The sequence below is a fragment of the Panthera leo genome, chromosome B1 (genome assembly GCF_018350215.1).
Source record: "Panthera leo isolate Ple1 chromosome B1, P.leo_Ple1_pat1.1, whole genome shotgun sequence".
NCBI lineage: Eukaryota > Metazoa > Chordata > Mammalia > Carnivora > Felidae > Panthera > Panthera leo.
The window spans coordinates 88292766-88314111 of record NC_056682.1 but is presented as its reverse complement, the minus strand read 5'-3'; the positions used below and the strand labels follow the sequence as shown (position 1 = coordinate 88314111).

General features: G+C 37.2%; 2 long non-coding RNA genes across 2 annotated transcripts in view; one reads left to right on the top strand and one right to left on the bottom strand.

Annotated features, from left to right (window-relative positions):
- LOC122216992 overlaps positions 1-11850 on the bottom strand; it is a 38907-nt gene extending 27057 nt beyond the window's left edge. Inside the window, exon 1 of the long non-coding RNA XR_006201233.1 lies at positions 11573-11850. This is a non-coding gene — a long non-coding RNA (uncharacterized LOC122216992). The remainder of the gene's footprint in view (positions 1-11572) is intronic.
- Positions 11851-11978: 128 nt separating this feature from the next.
- LOC122216991 lies at positions 11979-13306 on the top strand. The gene is made up of 3 exons (XR_006201232.1): positions 11979-12142; positions 12470-12525; positions 12891-13306. It is a non-coding gene; the product is annotated as an uncharacterized LOC122216991 (long non-coding RNA).
- Positions 13307-21346: the final 8040 nt, after the last annotated feature.

Below are 21346 nucleotides of genomic sequence, written 5' to 3'. Positions count from 1 at the left end.
TTTTTCACAAGAGCTTGACAAATACTACATACTATATATTTTCCAATCACTGGCATCTCTAGAGCCATAAGGCTTAAGGTGTCATCTGCACCTACTAGCCGAACAGCTTTCCCTACAGCCCAGACCTGCTACAGAGCCCTTGGTGCTCTAAGTGTCACTCAAAATTTGGTAGCCTCTGGTCATTCAAATCACTATCACTCAGTTTGTCAGAAGCAGTATTCCTAAGTTCAGAATATGTTGCCTCAAGAACTCAAAGAGGTCTATCAAGAGCTGTGTTTCATTCATTGTGATTAGGGATTGACATGTCCCTGAATAAAAATTGACTGAAGTGACAGGCCACTGAATCTTAATTCTGCCCTTTGGAGCATATGTGTGATAGAACAAAGTTCTCATAATTTAGCTACCTCTTGCTCATCCTGGCTGGTCAACTTGATACCTTGGTTTTTGTTTTTTATTTTTTTTAACATTTATTTATTTTTGAGACAGAGAGAGAGCATGAACAGGGGAGCTGTCAGCACAGAGCCCAACGCGGGGCTCGAACCCACGGACCGTGAGATGATGACCTGGGGCGAAGTTGGACGCTTAACCGACTGAGCCACCCAGGCGCCCCTTGATGCCTTTGTTTTAATGAATCAGTCTGATAGTCTATGGGACTCCAGGTGGTACATACCTCTTCAGAATATGACAGAAGGTAGGAGAGCTAACATATCACTGATGCAACCCTGCCAGTGAATACTGTGGTCCAACTGAGGCAAATGCAAACTGTTCCTGATCCTCTTGGCTAAACAAAACAGCTGCACATCACATACTGAAAGCCTTATTAATCCTCTCCAGGAATAATTCCACATCCATCACAGCAGCTGTGAATGGGACTACCACTTGGTTGAGCTTGCAGTGGTCTATAGTCATTTTCTATGACCCATCCAGTTTCTGCAGGAACCAGGTTAGCGAAGGAAATTATAAGATAAGGAACATTATTCCTGATGCTTTCGGATTTTACGGGTAGAACTAATATTTGCCATGTCTCCCCTTCCCCAGGATATAATCCTACTTTTGATTCACTTCTTTTAAGTCATTTTTTAAGGTTTCAGCTGAGTATTCCCCAAAGGCCAAGTACCCAGTGTAAGGTTTATTCCAACTGCCAAGTATATCACTTCCAATATTGTACTCAGGAAGTTGGGAAATGACCGCTGGGAGGGTATGGAGACTAAGGAGGCCCACTGTGAGCTGGGCTTCAGCCAGGACTCCATTTACTGCCCAGTCCTGATAAATCTCCATTATGAGTGGAACCATGATGATACTTTAGGTCTCCAGGCATCAATGCCAACTCAGACTTTATGTCCAATAATCTTCAAAATGTCTAAGAACCACTTTCTCCAGTGTACTTGAGTAAATGGCCATAGTTTCCTTTGGGCAAGTCCTGGAGGAATTATATACATTCATTGCGGTGCTGCAAGTTCCTCCAGTTTAGGAACATAGAGACCAGTCCTGTCAAAAAGATTTCTGGTTTAAAAACTGACTCAGGACTGAGACCTAAATGAAAGATCTTACTTTCAGTTTCTAACTCTTCTAATTCTGGCCTTTTGCTAGTTGTGTATGTTAAATAACACCCTTTTCAGCTGCCTTTCTAGTTTGTGCCTCAGAACACCACATTCTGTGAACCATTTCCACAGGGTTTTGTTTGTCACTCCTTTCTACGCCTTCACCCTTGCTGGTTCTAATCATAATTTCAGTTTCCTGGCCTATTTTGTGGCGTGGTGTACCCGGTCCCTATTACTTTGGGGTCCAGTCATCCCCATGTGGAACTCAGCTCTGTGACCAGACTCCTCTCCCACTCTTAGTCCTGGCCTGCAGAAGAAATGAACTTTATAGCGATGCTGGTCCTCCCACAACTCATTCCTCATGTGTCCTCTGGGCCGTTATAAACTTGTAGTGTTTTTTTTTTCACTTTGTGTAATACATCCATTGCAACATGTCCACTTAACCTCAGCCTCTTTATTTCTTGCTCTACTCTCTGCCAGGGCAACTTGATCATTTTCACATCACTCAGCACTGACATTGCTTTCTCTAGGCTTCTCAAAGCCACCCCAGCAGTGAGTTTACTCCTGGTAAAGACTGAGGAATGGAGTGAACTCACTGAGGAGTGAAAAAAAACCACTACAAGTTTATATATACATCCAGTGGAGGAAATCTTGCCATTTGCAACAACATAGAACTTGAAGTCATTATACTTAGTGAAATAAATCAGAGAAAGGTAAATACTGCATGATCTCATGTATATGTGGAGTCAAAAAAACCAACAAACAAGCACACAGAAACGAAAACCCAACTCAGTTACAAAGAACAGATTGGTGATTGCCAGAAGTGGGGAGTAAGGGGTGAGCAAAATGGGTGAAAATGGTCAAACGATACAAACTTCCATTTATAAAATAAATAAGTCATGGGGATATAATGCACAACATGGTGACTGTAGTTAATAATACTGCATTGTATATTTGAAATTTTCTAAAAGAGTGAATCTTAAAAGTTCTCTTCACAAGAAAAAAATTGTAACTATGTTTGGTGACGGATGTTCACTAGACTTACCGTGGTGATCGTTTCTCAGCATATACAAATATAGAATCATATAGAATGTGTTATGCTGCACAGCTAAACTTAATATGTTATATGTCAATTATATCTATGTAAAAAAATTGAACTACCCTAATCCAGCAATCCCATTTCTGGGCATATAATCAAAGGAAATCAAATCCTTATCTTGAAAAGATATCCTTCCTCTAGTGTTCATAGAAGCATTAGTCACAACAGCCAAGGTATGGAAACAGTCTAAATGTCCATTGATGGATGAATGGATAAAGAAGATAGCATATATATGTGCAATGGAATATGATTCAGCCTTTAAATAGAGGGATATCCTATCATTTGTGACAACATGGATGAGCCTGACATTATGTTAAGTGAAATAAACCAGGAAGAGAAAGACGAACACTGCATACCACAAGGTATCACTTATATGTAGACTCTAAGTATATATGCATCCAACTGAAAAAAGTTGCCAATACTGGGGAAAAAGGAGAGGATGGTAAAAGGGTACACGTTTTCAGTTAAAAGATGAAAAAGGTTTGAGATTGAATGTATAACATGGTGACTATAGTTAATAACAGTGTATTATATAATTGAAATTTGCTGAGAATAGAACTTAAATATTCTCACCAAAGGAAAAACACATAAATAATTGAGGTGGTAGATGTGTTAATTAACTCAAATTGAGGGAATCCTTTCACAATAAACACGCATATTAAATTATCAAATTATCATATTGTTTACTTTAAGTATCTTACAGCTTTTTGTCAATTATATCTCAATAACACTAGAAAAATCTGTAATTAAAGTAAGTACCAGAAAATGCTCCCCACCCCACCCCCAAACCTTGTGTTCTGGGCATTATTGTTAATAGTGAGCTTTCTCATTCTGAAGAGACTACTTTGCATGATAAATTATATGGTCATCCAGACTAGAAAATAACTCCTGTTTTGTACATATCATGGATGTATACTCTTAACTCTATTGGTAATAAAGCTATAATTTATTGAGCATTCTATACCAGGGATATATCTTATTTACATTACTTTATTTAATCCAATAAACTATCATCTCTCATCCCTAAGAGAGATTAATTTGTCAGATATTATCTTGCTGATAAGAGGTAGGAACAGAATATGAAGCCAGATCAATCTGATTCCATACCTTCTGTATTATGATCCTTCCTGTTCATCTCCGTGGATAGGTTCTTCTAAAAATTAACTGAAAATAGTTCCATTTCTGTCACTAATTTCTCTGGACCTTAGTTTCCTCATGTCTAAAAGGAAGAGATTGGCTATATAATTTCAGATGTTCCTTTTAAATCTAAAATCCTATGATCCTACATTAAGAAGCTGGTTTTATTACCATGGTTATCAAAGTGTTACGGTAGCCTGAATTTTGTCAAACACGGGAGGAACATACCAATTAAAAAGTATATGAATTCTTTCAAAAGCAACCACCGGGTGTTTTTTTTGAAAAGTTCAATTATTCTGTATAAAATGACAATATTTCTGTAAGGGCAGCACCATAGAGATAACTTCATATTGTTCAGTAATACCAAATACGGAGGTATAGTCCTTCTTTTTCTTTAATTCATTTTTTTTTATTTTTAGCATAGTTTCCACCATCAAATGGATCTATAAAGCCTATTAAGAGCAATAGCAGTCACATGCTCTCATCTCATTCTTTTAGCTCTTTCTTTAAGCACTTATTCTCATATCTATAAATAACATGCTTACAGTTCTACTCTGTGATTTTTTAAAGCCAGTCTCTATGGGCTTCCTACTATGAAAATTAAGTACTAAATTCTCTCATGTTCTCCATGTTTCAAACCACTGTTTATGTGTGCATTCCACACTTCACACTTCTCACTCCCTTCCCAAAATATGTTTATAATTTAACTTTATTAGTTTAATATCCAAGGTTGATATTACGGTAAATAAGCACGTGAAGACCAGTCCTAATTTAGCGTTAATGTGTATCAGGATGGTGTTTCCCCTTCTGGAAGAACCTTGGTTTCCCAGACAATTATTTGCCTTGTAATTTGCTCAGCTATCTAAGAACTTATCACTAATTTGCTCTAAAATCTCTTGTGTTAATATCCACCTCCCCTTAATACATCAGATATTTTACCTACTTAATTTCTTTCTTCAAGAGTCGATGCTTTACCGACTGAGCCACCCAGGCGCCCCTACCTACTTAAATGGCTTGAGGGAACACTTTCTCCGGGGTTGTTAAGTCTCCAGTCTTGGCTGAAGGCTCTGAGGCTTCTGACTGAGGATCTTCCTCTCTCATCCTCGAGATACCTTTCTCCTCATTTTACATGGAATCTTCTTCCTAGGTCACATAGGTTTCTTTTTTTTCGTTTTTGGTTTACTTCCTTATTTGGGTGAAACATATCAACTAGTGACTTCCTAAGAAAAAAGGCAATGGAGATAATATTGAGATTAAATGTCTCAAAAATTTTTTTCTGTTATCAAATTTCATTGACTTTTGGTTTATATTTTGCAAACAATTTCCCTCAGGTTTTTGAAGAGGCTTTTTTATTTTCTCCTACTTGCCTGTGTTGTAAAGATGGCTGATGCCATTCTGATTCCTGGTCCTTTTCAAGTAACCTATATCTTTTTTCCTCTCTGGAAACTTTCAGGATCCTCTGTTTGTTGAACTTCAGTTTTCCAGAGTTTCCATTTGATGGGCTTTGGTACAGGGAGTACTGGGCACTAAGTGGCTTATTTCTACCTAGACAACATGTTCTACTATTTTGGGAAACTTTCTTAGATGATTTGATATTTCATGCTTGCCCTGTTCTTTTTATTCTTTTCAGAAGTATTGTTTTCCTCTAATTTTCTAAACTTCTCCCAACTATTTCTCATCAATTTTTCTATTTTCCAACTTTCAATTTTATGTTCCAACCTTTCAAACGAGTATTTGAAAAACATTTCTGAACACACACATGTATTTATAGCTTTTTTTTTTTTTTTTAGCTCTCTGAACAATCCTTTTGTTTCATGGATTATTATAATGTCTTCTTTTATTTTTCTGAGTACATTAATAAATTATTTGAATTTTTTTTTTTATCCCTGAACTGTTTCTGTTTTCTCTACGTTCATTTCTACTTATTCTTTTTGTGCATTTTGGTCTGCCTTTCCGGTTAGCACATTCTTCAAATTAATGATCTCTAACTATTTGCTAATATTTATGATTAGTGCACTAAGAAGAGAATTGAAAATGCTCGGGGCAGGAAGCAACTTATGGGCTGGCAAAGCCTCAGGGAAGATAATTTTCTCTCCTGCCTGTGAGGATAAAATTTATCTGTAAACATTATTTTTTTTAAGTTTATTTATTTATTCTGGAGAGAGAGAGTGGAGAGGGTCAGAGAGAAAGGGAGAGAGAGAGAATCCCAAGCAGTCTCCACACTGTCAGCGCAGAGCCCGACATGGGGCTTGAACTTACAAACTGTGAGATTATGACATGAGCCAAAACCAAGAGTCAGATGCTTAACCTACTGAATCACCCAGGGGCCCCTATCTGTAACATTGTAATGACCAAGAGAAGAAGTAGGCCTTAGTATATGAACTTTCATGTTAATCCTCTATTTTTAATGGCAAATGTCCTTTTAAGTGAAAAATAGAAAAAAAGGGAATGTCTCTTACTTCCTGTTAGCTTTATTCAAATTATTCCTAACTTGTTAGGTATTTATGTAAAAGTTAAATACAAATGGCTTCTAGATAAGTGTATTCAACATACCAATAAAAAATATAAAGAAAATTCTAATTTGTCGATAAAAATGTAAAGGTATATGATAAAATGTATAATATAGTACATTACATACTATGTATTCATGTAGAACACCAAATCATACTTGAGAAAGTGTTCCAGTGAGAAGAGGGTTGGAGCTCAAGACAATCTCACATTTCTCCCAGGCATATGCTACCCATCATTCCATTTTGCAGCAAAGAGGACATTCAACATCTTCAGTCTTATTCTGGAGAATTAGAATTCCTTTCCATTATATTAATTCATATACTCTATTGTATTTGGGGAGCTATTGTTGGTTTCTTCATGATGATAGTGCAAAGTCTTTACTAAGAATTAGACGTTCTATTCTCTGCTATTTCATTTTGCATTAAGGATATAATATAAAAAAATCTGTGTCTATTACTATTAGTTCTTTTCTCATTATTTTTCAGTATTAAGACCAAAGATCAGCCCTCACATGAGAAGATTCCTATCCGTATAATCATTCCAAAATTTTCAGTTGAAGATTGAGCTTTCACATTTGATGCTCTCATCTCTTTAGATAAAATCCACAGGTTCTGTCATAGGATGTATGATGGGTGATGGACAGAAGGAGTTAAATTTTAAAAGCTTTTTCAATATAGGGCAGGGTGGTTTATAATGCATATAAATCTTGGGGCACCTGGGTGGCTCAGTCAGTTGAGCGACTGACTTCGGCTTAGGTCATGATCTCATGGTTTGTGAGTTTGAGCCCCGCACTGGGCTCTGTGCTGACAGCTCAGAGCCTGGAGCCTGCTTCTGATTCTGTGTCTCCCTCTCTCTCTGCCCCTCCCCCCACTCGTGCTCTGTCTCAGAAATAAATAAACATTAAAAAAATTATAATGCATATAAATCTTTATAAAGTGTTCTCCCTTGAGCCAGATGTGGATTCTGGCAATGCCTACTTCTATGCAGGTATCAGACCTCATAAAATCAAATATCATAAAATCCAGTAAGCCAAAAGTATTTCTATCTTCTCTAAATTACATGGAAATTTCGTATAATGCAGGGGTTAGGGAAAGCCATGTAGCAGTAACTTTTCCTTCAACAATCCATTGTGAATGTGGTACTCTAATACATATTTTCTGATTCTAACTAGTCTTAATAGAAGATACCTGAGCTGCAAACGTTTGTATTTTCACCATAGCACGTTGGGGTTTTAGAAAGCTTTGGCAAATGAAACAGCCACTCCTGACGGCATGTGGCACTTTTTCTTTAACCTTACCTTACAGAGAAAGGTTATGTTCAGTTATTCAGCAAAGTTCTCACCACTCATCCATGGACTTGCTCCCTTGCTTCCTTTAAACTGGCCAGGAGATTTTACTATGTATAAAAAAATAACCCAGCTTGTTTACTTCACCAGCTAATGCAACATAGCAAGGGAAGATCCAGCTGGTAGGTAAACAAGGACAACATTCTTTGTTCACTTCCCAAGTGGCCCAGGCTAAATTTAACTCTCCTTTTTAAACCTTTGGATTGATATGGACTCCTACATTTTTGACAAGCTATCATTTGATACATCTTTTCTATCAATATGAGAAATTAAATGATCTGTGTTTACAACAGTATCACATGTCTCATTTTCATGTACTTGCCATGAATTAAAACCCATTATGGTCCAGGAAGAAGAACACCTAAACTATTACTACATACAAAACAACAACAATAACAACAACACATGTTGCTCATAAATGTTATTATCCAAAAAGCTCATCAGCAATATTCCTAAGAAAATAAGTTAAAACCCACTTTATATTGGTTCATATTGCAAGTTTAGGTGATGTTATTAACTAGACTGAACAATTTTAACACTGGGTTTATGATACTGATTTTGACACTTTAAGACAGGCTATAAAGGTAGTTTTTCTAATGTTTATTTATTTTTGAGGGGGGGGGAGTAGCAGAGAGAGAGGGGGACACAGAATGTGAAGCAGACTCCAGGCTCTGAGCTGTCGGGGGCTCGAACCCACAAACCATGAGATTGTGACCTGAGCTGAAGTCAGATATTTAACCAACGGAGCCACCCAGTTGCCCTGAGGCTATAAATGTATTATGCTTAATAACTTCTCCTGATAGAGGAATAGAGTGAGAAGGAATAAATAAGCAAACAAATAAAAGGGTGCATAGTTAAGTGAATGCAGTCTACTGTGATAGAAATCCTACAGATGAGTTAAGCTTGGGGAAAAAGATGCTTGTTCAATTTCCACAATACTTTGTTTCCTACTTTTGCAACAGATTTTTGCTTTAAGTTTATAAGTGACTATTTTGGTAGTGGTATGGAGTAGACCAAATCTTCCCTCAGAAATTGCTTATTTTCTGTTTACTTTGATATTTAAAGACCCTTAAAGAAATGCACATTTTCCTTTAGTTTGTTTTTCAGATAGCACATTTCTAGAAATAAACGGAAGGATCCATTTATCCCTATGTCAAAGTGTATCTGACAGTCTATAATAGACTGTATTTATAAATATTCTAATTAATCATTTTTACATAAATGGATTTGCTCAAATATAAATAAGGTTAATTCAGTTACTTTTTCATCATTTTCCAATTATTATCATCAAAAAGCACTGATCAAAAATAAATTGCCACTTAACCTAGCTGTGGTTGCTATACACAGAATTCAATTAAATATTAAATATAGTTACTGGCTATAAATGACAAACTCTATGATAGGAATGTACAGTAAATCAGAAATGTGTATTGTAGTTTTCTAATGGCTTATCAATATAGGCAGGTTGTTTAGACCAGAGCACTTATCTTCCCATATGTAAACCAAATTTAAATACATTATTGAATGTTAAGTTTATATTCTTATTTCACATTTAACACAAAAATAACTCAGCCTCTAATCTATAGAGATTAGAGTGTCAGGGTTCATTTATCTCTCACATATATTTTCATAGGTAACAATGCTCTTAAAAAAAAAGAAGAAGAAGAAGAAAGAAGTCTTGGGGCACCTGCATGGCTCAGTTAAGCCTCAGACTTCAGCTCATGATCTCACAGTTCATGGGTTCAAGCCCCACGTCGGGTTCTGTGCTGACAGCTCAGAGCCTGGAGCCTGCTTCAGATTCCGTGTCTCCCTCTCTCTCTCTCTGCCCTTCCCCTGCTCGCTCTCTGGCTCTGTCTCTCTCTCAAAAATAAATAGACATTAAAAAAAAAGAGAGAAAGAGAGAGAGAGAGAAAGGGAAGTCTAAAACCAGAATACGATTGTGTGGAGTGGAAAGATTTTTAATTGAGCTCCTTTATTTTGAGATATCTCTACAAATCCTCTGCCAGCAACATCACCTAAAGAATTTTAGTCCAGAGATTTTCATAGCCATCAAGCCAATAGTATAAAGAGAAATTATTTTCCCAGAAAATAATTGAGTTCATAAAAATAATATAGAATGACAAAGACAAATAAAGCTCAAGGTGGGGACAGATTTTTAAATGAACATGAACTCAGAGAGGGAGTAATTTGATACATATGCTGGGAACCCCCAGAGAGAAACAGCAATGTGGAATTGCCATTAAGTTTCTGGGAATGTGGAAACTTTATTTCTCAGGCCAGGATATGTGAAGCAAAGCCGAGTTCCCAAATGTGAAACTGTCTGGCAGGCAGAGTTTTATTTTTAAAAATTTTACAACTGTTGGTGAAAACTTCAGCCATTTGAAAACATCAGATAGATTTTTTTTTTTAATCTGTAGCACAAGAACTGGTTTGTATCCATTCAACTTTGATGGTATCCAGAAAGTTAAAGAGAAACAAAGAGCTAGAAAACTCAGGGAAATATGTTTGCTTTTGACAGAAAAACAAACCATAAAAACCATTTGGGTTTTACATTTAAGTATATTGCAGTACTCTTCCTGACTAAGCAATAGAATGACATTCTCAGAATCAGAATGAGGTAGAATGGGCGACAAATGTCTTAACAAAACAATAAAATATCAGTGAACAACTTTGGCTGTAAATGTGCCATCTTTTTGAATGAATGTGCTAGTCTCCTTCCCCCCCATAACAAGTAGTTTTCCCTATTACAAAAATGAAGATACTTGCAAATGAACTGAAACTTTACTCTCACAGAAATGCAATCTTCATATTTCCCCATCGTATAGAAGAATTAACTGCGGAACGATATTTTAAAATAATATCCTGATCATATGATTGTTTCATTTTTAGGCTTTAAAAAGTATTATATAATTACAATGCCATTTGGTGATTTTTAACCCATTTTTATTTTTTTCCATATTTTTACTCAGCTTGCATTCATTTCTACTATTTCTCACATTAATTTTTTACATTTTAAATATACTAATTACAAACAATGTAACTAATATATTTTTAATGTTTTTTGTTATTTTTGAGAGCAAGAGAGAGCATGAGTGGGGAAGGGGTGGAGTGAGAGGGGGGCAGAGGATCCAAAGCAGGCTCTGCGCTGACAGCAGTGAGCCTGCTGTGGGGCTTGAATTCACAAACCACGAGATCACGACCTGAGCTGAAGTCCGACTCTCAACTGACTGAGCCACCCTAGTGCCCCATAACTAATGTTTTTAAAAACAATTCTCAGTATGGAAACTTTAGATATGCTAGTGAATAACAGAAGATTGCATTGACATCCAATGAACAAATAAGATGCACAGAATTTTAGAAATTACAGAGAATTTTTATCTTGAATCTATGTTTTGCATTTATAGTTTTATTTAAATGTCTGTATTGGTCTTTAGAACTAAAGGAATCAGGGGCACCTGGGTGGCTCAGTGGGTTAAGCGTCTGACTCTTGATTTCAGCTCAGGTCATGACCCCAGAGTCGTAGGATCAAGCCCTGTGTCTGGCTCTGTGCTGAGCGTGGAGCCTGCTTAGGATGCCCCCCAACTCCCCCCTTTGTCCCTCTCCCTCTGCTCCTTTCCCTTGCTTATACTCTCTTTCTCTCTCTCAAATTAATTAATTAGTTAATTAGAAATAAATAAATAAATAAATAAATAAATAAATAAATAAGATTTGGGTTCTTTTCACAAAATCAATCAACAATATTAAGAGCCTCCACAAATAACAGACAATGATTGAGCTTTATATCATAAGACTCCCCAGGTTGTGCGTAAGTGGCCACCTTCACCTTTATGTCCAAGTTGAAATGCTCTAAGAGCTTCACTGCACAGGCCCAGGTGAAGTTTTTAAATGTTTCCAAAAGTCAGGAGTCAATTTCATTATCCATACACCTGGCCAGCTTACCGCTCAGTTTTGTTACTGTTCCATTGGCACTACACAACTCAGGTCTGACTGGTCCACCAAGATGTTGCCTTGAAATAGCAGTTTCACTCCTAACCCCTCTGCCACCCACTGCTGTTGTTACTGCAGTTAGAATTCCACTCTATCGTTCTGAACTGGAAGGAAAGTGTCATTATCTATGACGGGTGAAGGGAGAAGATCTCGTAATAAGGTTCTTCAGGACAGAATTTTCACACGGTGAGTTCTGTGGGTTTTGCCCCCATCCGCTATAGCCAGCTAAGATGTCCTTCAGAGCCTGGACATCAACGAACTCTCTCTCATAGAGACTTTACCATGACAACTCTCCCTGGTCACCATTGTCAGAGTTCTCACTGCCATTATTACTGCTGCTGCTTGAGATATAAGGAGGGACCCTCTGAAGTTACAGTTGAGGATACAATGTATGCCAGGAGTTTCTTCATGGACCCTATTCCAGTTTTCACTTGCCTGTCACTTCACCCCAGGGCAAAGAGTTTATTACATTTTGTTCAATGTTTATAACGACTCTCCCTGGGAAGGGTAGTCCAATAGAAGGTATGATGAAATTACTGAAAAAAGGATCCCATATTGTACTTTGCATCTTCCTCCCCATTACCCTGTGGTACATATTCAAGAGATTGTGCCATATTCTGACTTAATGTGGGAAAATTCCTTTAGAACTAATAGCTTTATACAGATCCAAGATTTGCTTCCAAAATTTTTACATAAAGTGGTCTTTATCTCCTTTCTACTTTTATAGTTCTTTGTTATTTCTGTTCAATGTGTTCTTTACATCTCATTAATTTTCACAGCTAGTTGCATTTTTCCACTATTAAGAGCTCTCCAACTTTTTTCTTTCCTGTTGTAATTCTTGATACATAGAGCATGAAAAAGACACACATACAAGAGTATGGAATGACCGCGTATATCCAAAGCTGGTATGTTTTACACTATTTCCAACTGTGTACAATAACTGACTGTATTTCATATCATATACTATTGAAACATGAATGGTATAAATAAATAAGTAAATAAATAATAGAATGCAATCTTAATTTTTTTCCATTGTTAGCATCCTCTTTGAGAAATTAAATATTTTATATTATGTGTATTATTTTGCATAGCTTAAAAATTCTGTAACTTTATTTTTTTGCTTCTTTTCTATCAAAATTTTCTGCCAAAATTAGATGCCATGCTTTCTGTTTCTTTTCTTCTTTAGCTCTTTTCTTCTATTAACATAACTTACACATAACTTAAACATAATATTTGGTCAAATCACTGAATTTTGTGGGTTTTTTTTAAGTTTCATTGCAGTGTCTGTCCATGGTGTGTACCACTCAGATATCCCTTCAAAAGGACCTACTATTTCAGGAAAACTGGGAGTCTCCAGCTGTTGTACACCTTCAGATTCTCCATGGGGCTTAAGATGAGGCCAAACTTCATCCACCCTGTTGCCAATGACTGAGCATGTCAAGGGTACGAAAGATGGGCTCCTTCTGCCCAGTATTCCACCTCTATAATGAGAAATCATTTTCAGGATCTCTCTGTCAATTTTCTGAGAGTAGTTCTATAACATGAGCCCTTCCTATCTCTGCCTCCTCCTTTCTGTTTCCTTTTTTCCCCCCTATAGATGTTAGACCTGCATCATGTTGTGAAGGCTCCTTCTACTACTCTTGATCACTCCGTCTTTAACCTCAACAGGATTTTACCACAATAAAGCTTACTGTGTCTAATTATATCTTGATGTCTTATCAGATGCTGTGAACAGAGAACATTGGTACTGAGACTGGTTTAAGAAAAAAAGCGAAAAGATGGATTGGGGACTGGTTCTCTTGTTGCCTGGCTAGCAAGGAGAATCCAATCCAAAGAAAAATATGGAACAAAAAATGGTGACCAGTTGCTTAATATTTCACTGGCAGTAGCAGCGAATTGCCTTAGTGGAAGGTAATAACCTTGCTGGTAATGATCCAGTTAGTTGAATGATGGGAGTGAAAATGAGGATTAGGATTTGAACAATGTCGTAAGAACAATGGATTTAGATGATTATTCTTAAGTTATACTGATGCATTGCTGAGGGAAAATAGTAGAATGATGGACTCTGAACATGTACGGTGTAACAGTAAAAGACGACTTCATTTTGCATCTCCTGTCACAGAGATAGAAGTACAAAGTTTTGAGAGCCTCTTAGGATTCCAAAAACAACACATTCCACACTTAGTATTACTGTATTGGCCCATATATCAGGAGACTCAAAAGTTCTGAGGCTTGAGTGGGATCTGAATAGGAAAGGACTTCACAGCAGGTCCTGGCTACAATTTAAGCAGCCATTGGCCTGGATCACAGTATCTGGAAGAGTCTATGGAGATGGAGATTTTAGTGGCGAGGAGATACAAATATAGTGTTTATAGCAAGGTCCAATGAGAAAATCATAATGTAGTTCCTTGGGGCTTGAGTTGAGTCCATGCAAGCTGTACTAGAAAATTATATACATTTCAAGAGATGGCTCTTGGGTGCTATCGAGCCCTGATAGAAAGAGAAGGTTGTCTATGGGACAAAAATTAAACATGTATCCGTCAGAGCTGGTTCTATCAGATGGATCCAGTCAAAAGTCAGACAGGGCTAGCAGTCTATCAGAAATGGGACATCAGGAACCAACTCAAGAAGGATAAGAGTAAGCAAATGAGCAGATAGCCCAAATTACTCAGATTTTATTCATACCTATCTTCCACCTCGTATCTGTGACCATATGGACTATACCTAGGACTAGCTTCTGGAGGAGGGAAAAGCCCAACTTGATTTATAGATAGGACATCTTGGTGTGTGGATTCAAACACAAATGGGTGGTGGCTATGTTACAACTATTTTCAGGGACTGCGCTGAAAGAAAGTAGACAGAGAAAATCTTCCCATAAGTAACTCTGCAAGCTCTTGCTGGAAGCAAAAGTAGCCCTGGGAAACACTACGTACAGAGTCTTATACTGTGGCCAATGACCTAGTCAGGTTGTCAGGGTCCTGGAAGGAAAAAAAATTATAATATTAAATGAGTAAGTCTGGCAAGAAGACAGTGGGTGGATATATGGGATATATAAAGGACAAAGTGGAATTATTTTTGTATCACACACTAATACCTACCAGAATGCAACCCTTATGGAAGAGGTACTGAAAAACCAAGAAGAAAAATGACTTAGTCTGTAGATGTTACAGATTTTGTCAGTGGCTAACCCCAGAACCAACTCAATGGGTACATAAACAGAGTAGACATAGTAGGAGAAATGGAGACTATCCGTGGCCGAACAATATGTTCTCCTATGTACCCAACCCATGTTGACCATTGTTACCTCCAGGTGTCTTGCCTCCCAGTAACAGAGACAAAAACAGAGCCCTGATATGTGATTATTTCTCAAGGAAACCAACTGACCACCTGGTGACAAGTTGACTGCATTGGACCCCTTCTGTCTTGGGAGGGCCAACAATACATCACCACTGAATAAGGGTTTTATATTCTTGCCTGCAGAACCTCAACCTGCACTGCTAACTTGGGCTAATGGAATTCCTGGTCTATGAGTGTAGAACACCACAGGGCAGTGGGTAGTTCTGATCCATTTCTCAGCCTCTTCTTAGCCAGCTTTAAAATTCACCAAATGCTGACAAAGCGGAAACACTAACAGTGTAAAGTTAGCTTCCATGTGCCTCCCCTCTCTTTAGGATCTTGCCCTTGAAATCTCTGCCACCTTGGCAGCCCTGAACTCAAAGTGTTGTCTTTCCAGCCACTTGATATTTTCAGTTGTTTTGCTGGCTTCTGTGTCCCTTGTATATGGCCCTTTGGCTGTGTTTTCTTCTCATGCAGAGGTAAGTGTTGGCAAATGCCCTAAGAAGAAAAGCATCATGTGAAGAATGATGACTAATTTCTCCTCGGTTGCCTTCTCTTTAGAATCACAGCCTCTCTAGTCCTGGTTTTCTTGGCAGCTTCCAAATGCCTTCAAACAGAATATTGTGCTTCTAGGGGCGCCTGGGTGGCTCAGTTGGTTAAGCTTACGACTTCAGCTTGGGTCACGATCTCACGGTTCATGAGTTCAAGCCCAGCGTCAGGCTCTGTGCTGGCAGCTTGCAGCCTGGACCCTGCTTCAGATTCTGTCTATCCGTGTCTGTCTTATCTCTCTCTCTCTCTCTCTCTCTCTCTCTCTGTTTCTCCCTCTCTGCCCCTCCTTGGCTTATGTTCTATCTCAAAACTAAATAAACTTAAAAAAAAAAAAAAGAATATTGCGGTTCTTTACCAAATGTTCTGATTTTCCTTGGTGTGGGGAGTGCTTACAGTGCTACAAGATACTAATTTCTAGCTAGAAGTAGGATTGCTCTATTTGCACCTAAATAACACCCTAAGGGAAAAAATGTAAAAATTACTGTGGTACAGATTGACCATTTAGAAATGACGTTCATGATTTTTTACAATATCCCTTCATCAATGTTCAAACACCTATTAAACATTTCTTGGAATGATCTTACTTTTTACTTCCATAAAGGAAAAAAACAGGATCACCTGAACACACACACAAGAACGAGAAAAATAAATTCAATAATTAACTTCTTGAACTCATAGTATGTGACAGAAAATGTGTTTCTGAAATTCTGTACATGAATAAACATCCTCATAATAATATAATTCCCTTAAAAGTATTATCACACATGAAGAAAACTGAGGCACACAGAAGTTAAGAAACTTACCTGAGGTTAGCAAGCTAGTAATTAGTAGAGCCAGCAAATGAATGAAGGTTGTCTGGCTTCAGAGCCCAGTGACTTAACAACTGTGTTTATTACAACAGTGCCAAGGTTTCAACAATATTACATTTTCGTTAAATCCTATCTCCTGCCAAGAGAGAATGGAAAGTGATAGAACAATGTTAAGACATACTAGAAACTAACTGGTTTTTCTTCTTGATGTATTAAAAAGGATCGAAAAGAGATGGCTCAGTCAGGTAAGCAGCCAACTCTTGGTTTCAGCTCAAGTCATGATCTCATGGTTCATGGGATCAAGACTCACATCCATCTCCACACTGACAGCATGGAAACTGCTTGGGATTCTCTCTCTCCTTCTTTCTCTTCTCCCCTATTCGCATCCACTCTCTTTCTCTCTCACTATCTCTCAAAATAAATAAATAAACTTAAAAAGAGAGAGGGACTTCTGATAAATTGATTATGTGTTAAGAACTACAGAATACTGACTTTCCACTTTCAATATCTTAGTATCTTTAAGGTTATTAAGGTAAGATGAATAAATTCTCATCTTTTATGTTTTTCAGAATTACTAGAGTTTCCAATACAAGAAAAAATAAATACAACAATTTTAAATTTATCTGATTGATTTAAGCAAACGACAAAAAATACAAAAGGGGTGTTTTATTTTTATTTTAGTTAAATTGTCTAAGGTTTCTATAGCAATAAAATTCAGTAGATAATATATCAGATTTTTCCTAATGATTTTTCAAAGCCCCTATCCTCTCCAAAAACAAAACAAATTATTCCTATGAGACCATATTGGTTGAGTGCTACTAAATGCTGGTTAAGAACACCAATTAGGTAATATATCTTTAAGAAAAATGTCACCTGACATATTGATTAGTTTTTATTCATTTTCAGTGAAAGCCAATGACTGAAAATCATCTGACTTGAAACAAGTTTTCTCAAAATCATTTATCGTCTCAATTTCTATTACTTCAAAAAAAGTTTTACCCCAACATATCAAGTAATTGTTACTTATACCCATTTCTCTTTTATGTAGAGGCACAATTTTAACCAGATGCACTCACAAGAGCTTGAATAAGTTAAACTATCATTAATTTTGCTTTTGGATAAAACACTTGTATAGTATCATGTGCTTTGTAATCTTGGGGCTGATGTTTTGGATCATTCAAATAATGGGAAAATGCCTGACATATAACCGAATTCCCAAAGCCAAACCTGCTGTCAAACAAAACAGTAAGCATGTTTGCTTCCTGTCACAAAAAGCTTGACTTCATTTTCCAATTTAAATAAATGAATAAATGTGTCAATATGCCTCCCATAACAAGCTTGCTTCTCAATTTTAATTCTGAGATACACAGATAATTAGATAACATGAGATAGATGATAGAGAGACAGACACACGGACAAATAAAGCATGGACCCTTGCTATGAGTTTGATGCCTAATGACATAATGCTCTATGGCTTCGTTCCTCAAGGACAATGCGTTATTTGATTAGAATTGAGGAATGCACAAGTTGACGTCATTACATGAAAATTATTGCAGCAAAATCCAGAATTTGTAAGAGCTTTACCTTTTTTTTTTTTGTGAGATGAGAGCACGACAATGACCAAAAGCGAGGTGGGAAAAGAGGAGACGCATGATCTATGTCACCTATCAGAAAGAATACATAGGGAGACGGAAAATCTGGAAATTGATTGCCTTAAAATTTTCTGTGCACATTTACCATTTAAAAAGTCTTCCTGACCCACAAGGCTACTCCTATCTCACCCAGCTTGATGATCATTACTGTGAAGATATTTGTATCACTTATTTATACTTAAACTCTTTGAGTAGTCTACATAATTAATCTAATTATTTGGGGCGAAATCGTAAACACTTCCTATCAGCAGGTGTTCTTCTTCACTTAAAGTTGATTAACTGTAGTTTCTTTTTTTTGTTTTTAAATTTGTTTTAATGTTTATTTATTTTTGAGAGACAGAGTGCCAGCAGAGGAGGGGCAGAGAGAGAGGGAGACACAGAATCTGAAGCAGGCTCCAGGCTCGGAGATGACAGCACAGAGCCCAATGCGGGGTTTGAACTCAAGAACAGCGGGATCGTGACCTGAGCCGAAGTCAGAAGCTTAACCGACTGAGTCACCCAGGTGCCCCTCTAACTGTATTTTCGATTACCCTGAAAACATCATCAATGTTTAGTACAATATGAAAGATACTTAACAGTTATTACATGAGAAACCCAGAAGACATTAGCAGCAGCACCCTCTTCCCCAGCACACATATGCACTATTTTTATTGTGCATTTTCAATTTTGAAATTTTGAAATTTTGAATATTTTTGTAGTGTGGTTAATATGATACATCAAATATATTCAGGCCTGTTTACAGGATGATTGAACAAGTTATAACCTACCATCACTCTAAATTTGATGAATGATTAATTTTATTTCATATAATAACACAAAACAAGAGGAGAGGTGGGCATAATTAAAATGGTGTTTTGCATATCACTACATGCCCACCAGTAGAGTTTCTGATGTATAGCAAACAGCTGTTTTACACCTTTCTTTACAAATTCCAAAGAGAACACGTTTCCATTACAGTGTCTAAAACATAACAGATCTTTCTGAAGAAATAATTCAGCTTGATTTACAATAGTAATAAAACAGCACAAATCAATGGATCTACCTGGGATAGGACTCCTGTATTGTTTCTAAAGTCCAAATAAATCTTTAAGAGGGGTTGCCAAAAATGGAATCAGATGGTAGTGGATGAAAAGAAGAGAAAAAACGTCTAAAAACCATAAGCACCTGAGTCCCAAGTATATGCTGTAATAGGTAGGAGCAGTTTTTAACTAGAGTAAAGCTTTTCATGCAGTAGAGAAGAATAACAGAAATGTTTGCAAGTCCCTTATAATGAAGTGCAATTTTACCGAAAGTCTTTCTGGCTCTTGTTTTAACAAGGAGTTTTTGTAGAAATCCAAGAAATAGAAGTTGAGATAATTCCCCCGCAGAGGTTTCAGGTGTGTTGAATCCTATTTCAATGTTGCTGACTGGTTTCAACGTGGCTCTGAATAATTCATTTCTAGATTTTTGGATTTTTTGTTTTTGTTTTTGTTTTTGTTTTTACTTTTTTATTTTTACTTATTTTTTTTTTTTTTTAATCAGGAAGCAGACTTAGTGAAGAAGTCTGTCCTGTTTCATTGCTGGCTCACTTTAGTCCTTCTTCCTTCCCACCTGACAAGTGTGTTTCTAATTGAAATGCATAGTAACATTTGCCTGCTCAGGCCAAGAAATGGAGAAAAATAGTCTATAGTTAATCTTATTTCAGATTGGTTCCTTAAAATCAAAATTAAATCCTTCTGAACTCTGAATACAGAAAAAAGAATAAGGTCATATTTGTCAAGCAATACACAATGTAGACATATTTATAGCAAGAAATAGATTATTTCTAAAATAAATGCTTTTTATCATAGCTCAGGTTGTTCCGTATCCTGAATGAATGGATGTAAGAGTGATATATTCTATGTAGAGTGCTAATAAAAATCATATTGAGCATGCTAGAATGTTAAGGAAACTCATATACCTCTTCATTATTTATAACATAAAAAATTGGAAAATGGAACAAATTTATTAAAGCTCATTGCCAAGTGGAAGAGGCTTTTGCGTTTTCAATGTTTTTCACAGTTTAATGGGACTGTTTCCAACACTATACAGCTTTCTTCTTTTAACTGGTTTCCGCATTCCACGGATAAATCATTTTCACTCCCAAAACAGCTTCTTTGTTAACATACTTATGTCTGTCAAAGGCAACACCAGCTCTTTCCATGACTGAGTCTCAACTCTTGGTATCATTTTTTTAATGTGTATTTATTTTGAGAGAGAGAGAGAGAGAGGGGGAGGGAGAGAGTGAGCACGGGAGATGCAGACAGAGGGAGAGAGAGAGAGAGAGAGAAAGAATCCCAAACAGGCTCCGCACTGTCAGCACTGAGCCTGATGTGGGGCCCCAACCCACTGACTGTGAGGTCCCGACCTGAGTCGAAACCAAGTCATATACTTCACCAACTGAGCCACCCCAGCGCCCTTTTGGTATCATTTTTAACACCTTTTCCTTTTTTGCCACCCACAGGCAATGAGATAGTAAATGCTATATATTCCACTTCTATGATTTCGTTACAGATAACCCTTCTTTTCCATTGTCACTACCATCAGTCCAGTTGGCACTTTGGTTAACTGTCACCTAACTATGGTCCGCAAATAAAATCCACCTGCTACCTGTTTTGTGAGTACAGTTTTATTGGAGAACAGCCTTGGTCATTCAATTCATATTGTCTATGACTGTTTTCAGTCTTTACCAATAGATTTAAAGAGTTGTGATAGAGACCATATGGCCTGCCAGGCTGAATATGCTTACTGTCTGGCTACTTATAGAAAATGTTTGTCATCCCTTGACCTAGAATATTGTTATATGCATTCTAATAAGTCTCCTTATCCCTAGACCTCCAAGAGTTAATCCTGTTGGTTGAATCTTTTAAAAACACGAACATTCAGGGGCGTCTCTATAGCTCAGTTGGTTGAGCAGCCAACTTCAGCTTAGGTCATGATCTCACAACTCATGGGTTCAAGCCCTGCATCATGCTCTGTGCTGACAGCTTGGAGCCTGGAGCCTGCTTTGGATTCTGTGCCTCCCTCTCTCTCTCTGCCCCTCCTCTTGTGCTCTGTCTCTCTCTGTCTCCCTCTCTCTCCCTCTCTCAAAAATAAATAAACACTAAAAAAAAGCTTTAAAGCATCAACATTCATGACAGTCTCATGCTCACATCCCTCAATGCTTCATCTATACTCACAGACCAAACATACAGTTCTGAATCTGCTATTAGAAACCATGCACATGCACCACATACACTGGTGTAGACTTTGTCTCCTAGGAATATATATTCTTGCACTTCCCAGTTCTATCTGGAACATACATCTTTCTTCTGTAGAAATCCCGTATGATGTTACAAGCCCATCTAAAATAATTGCTCTAG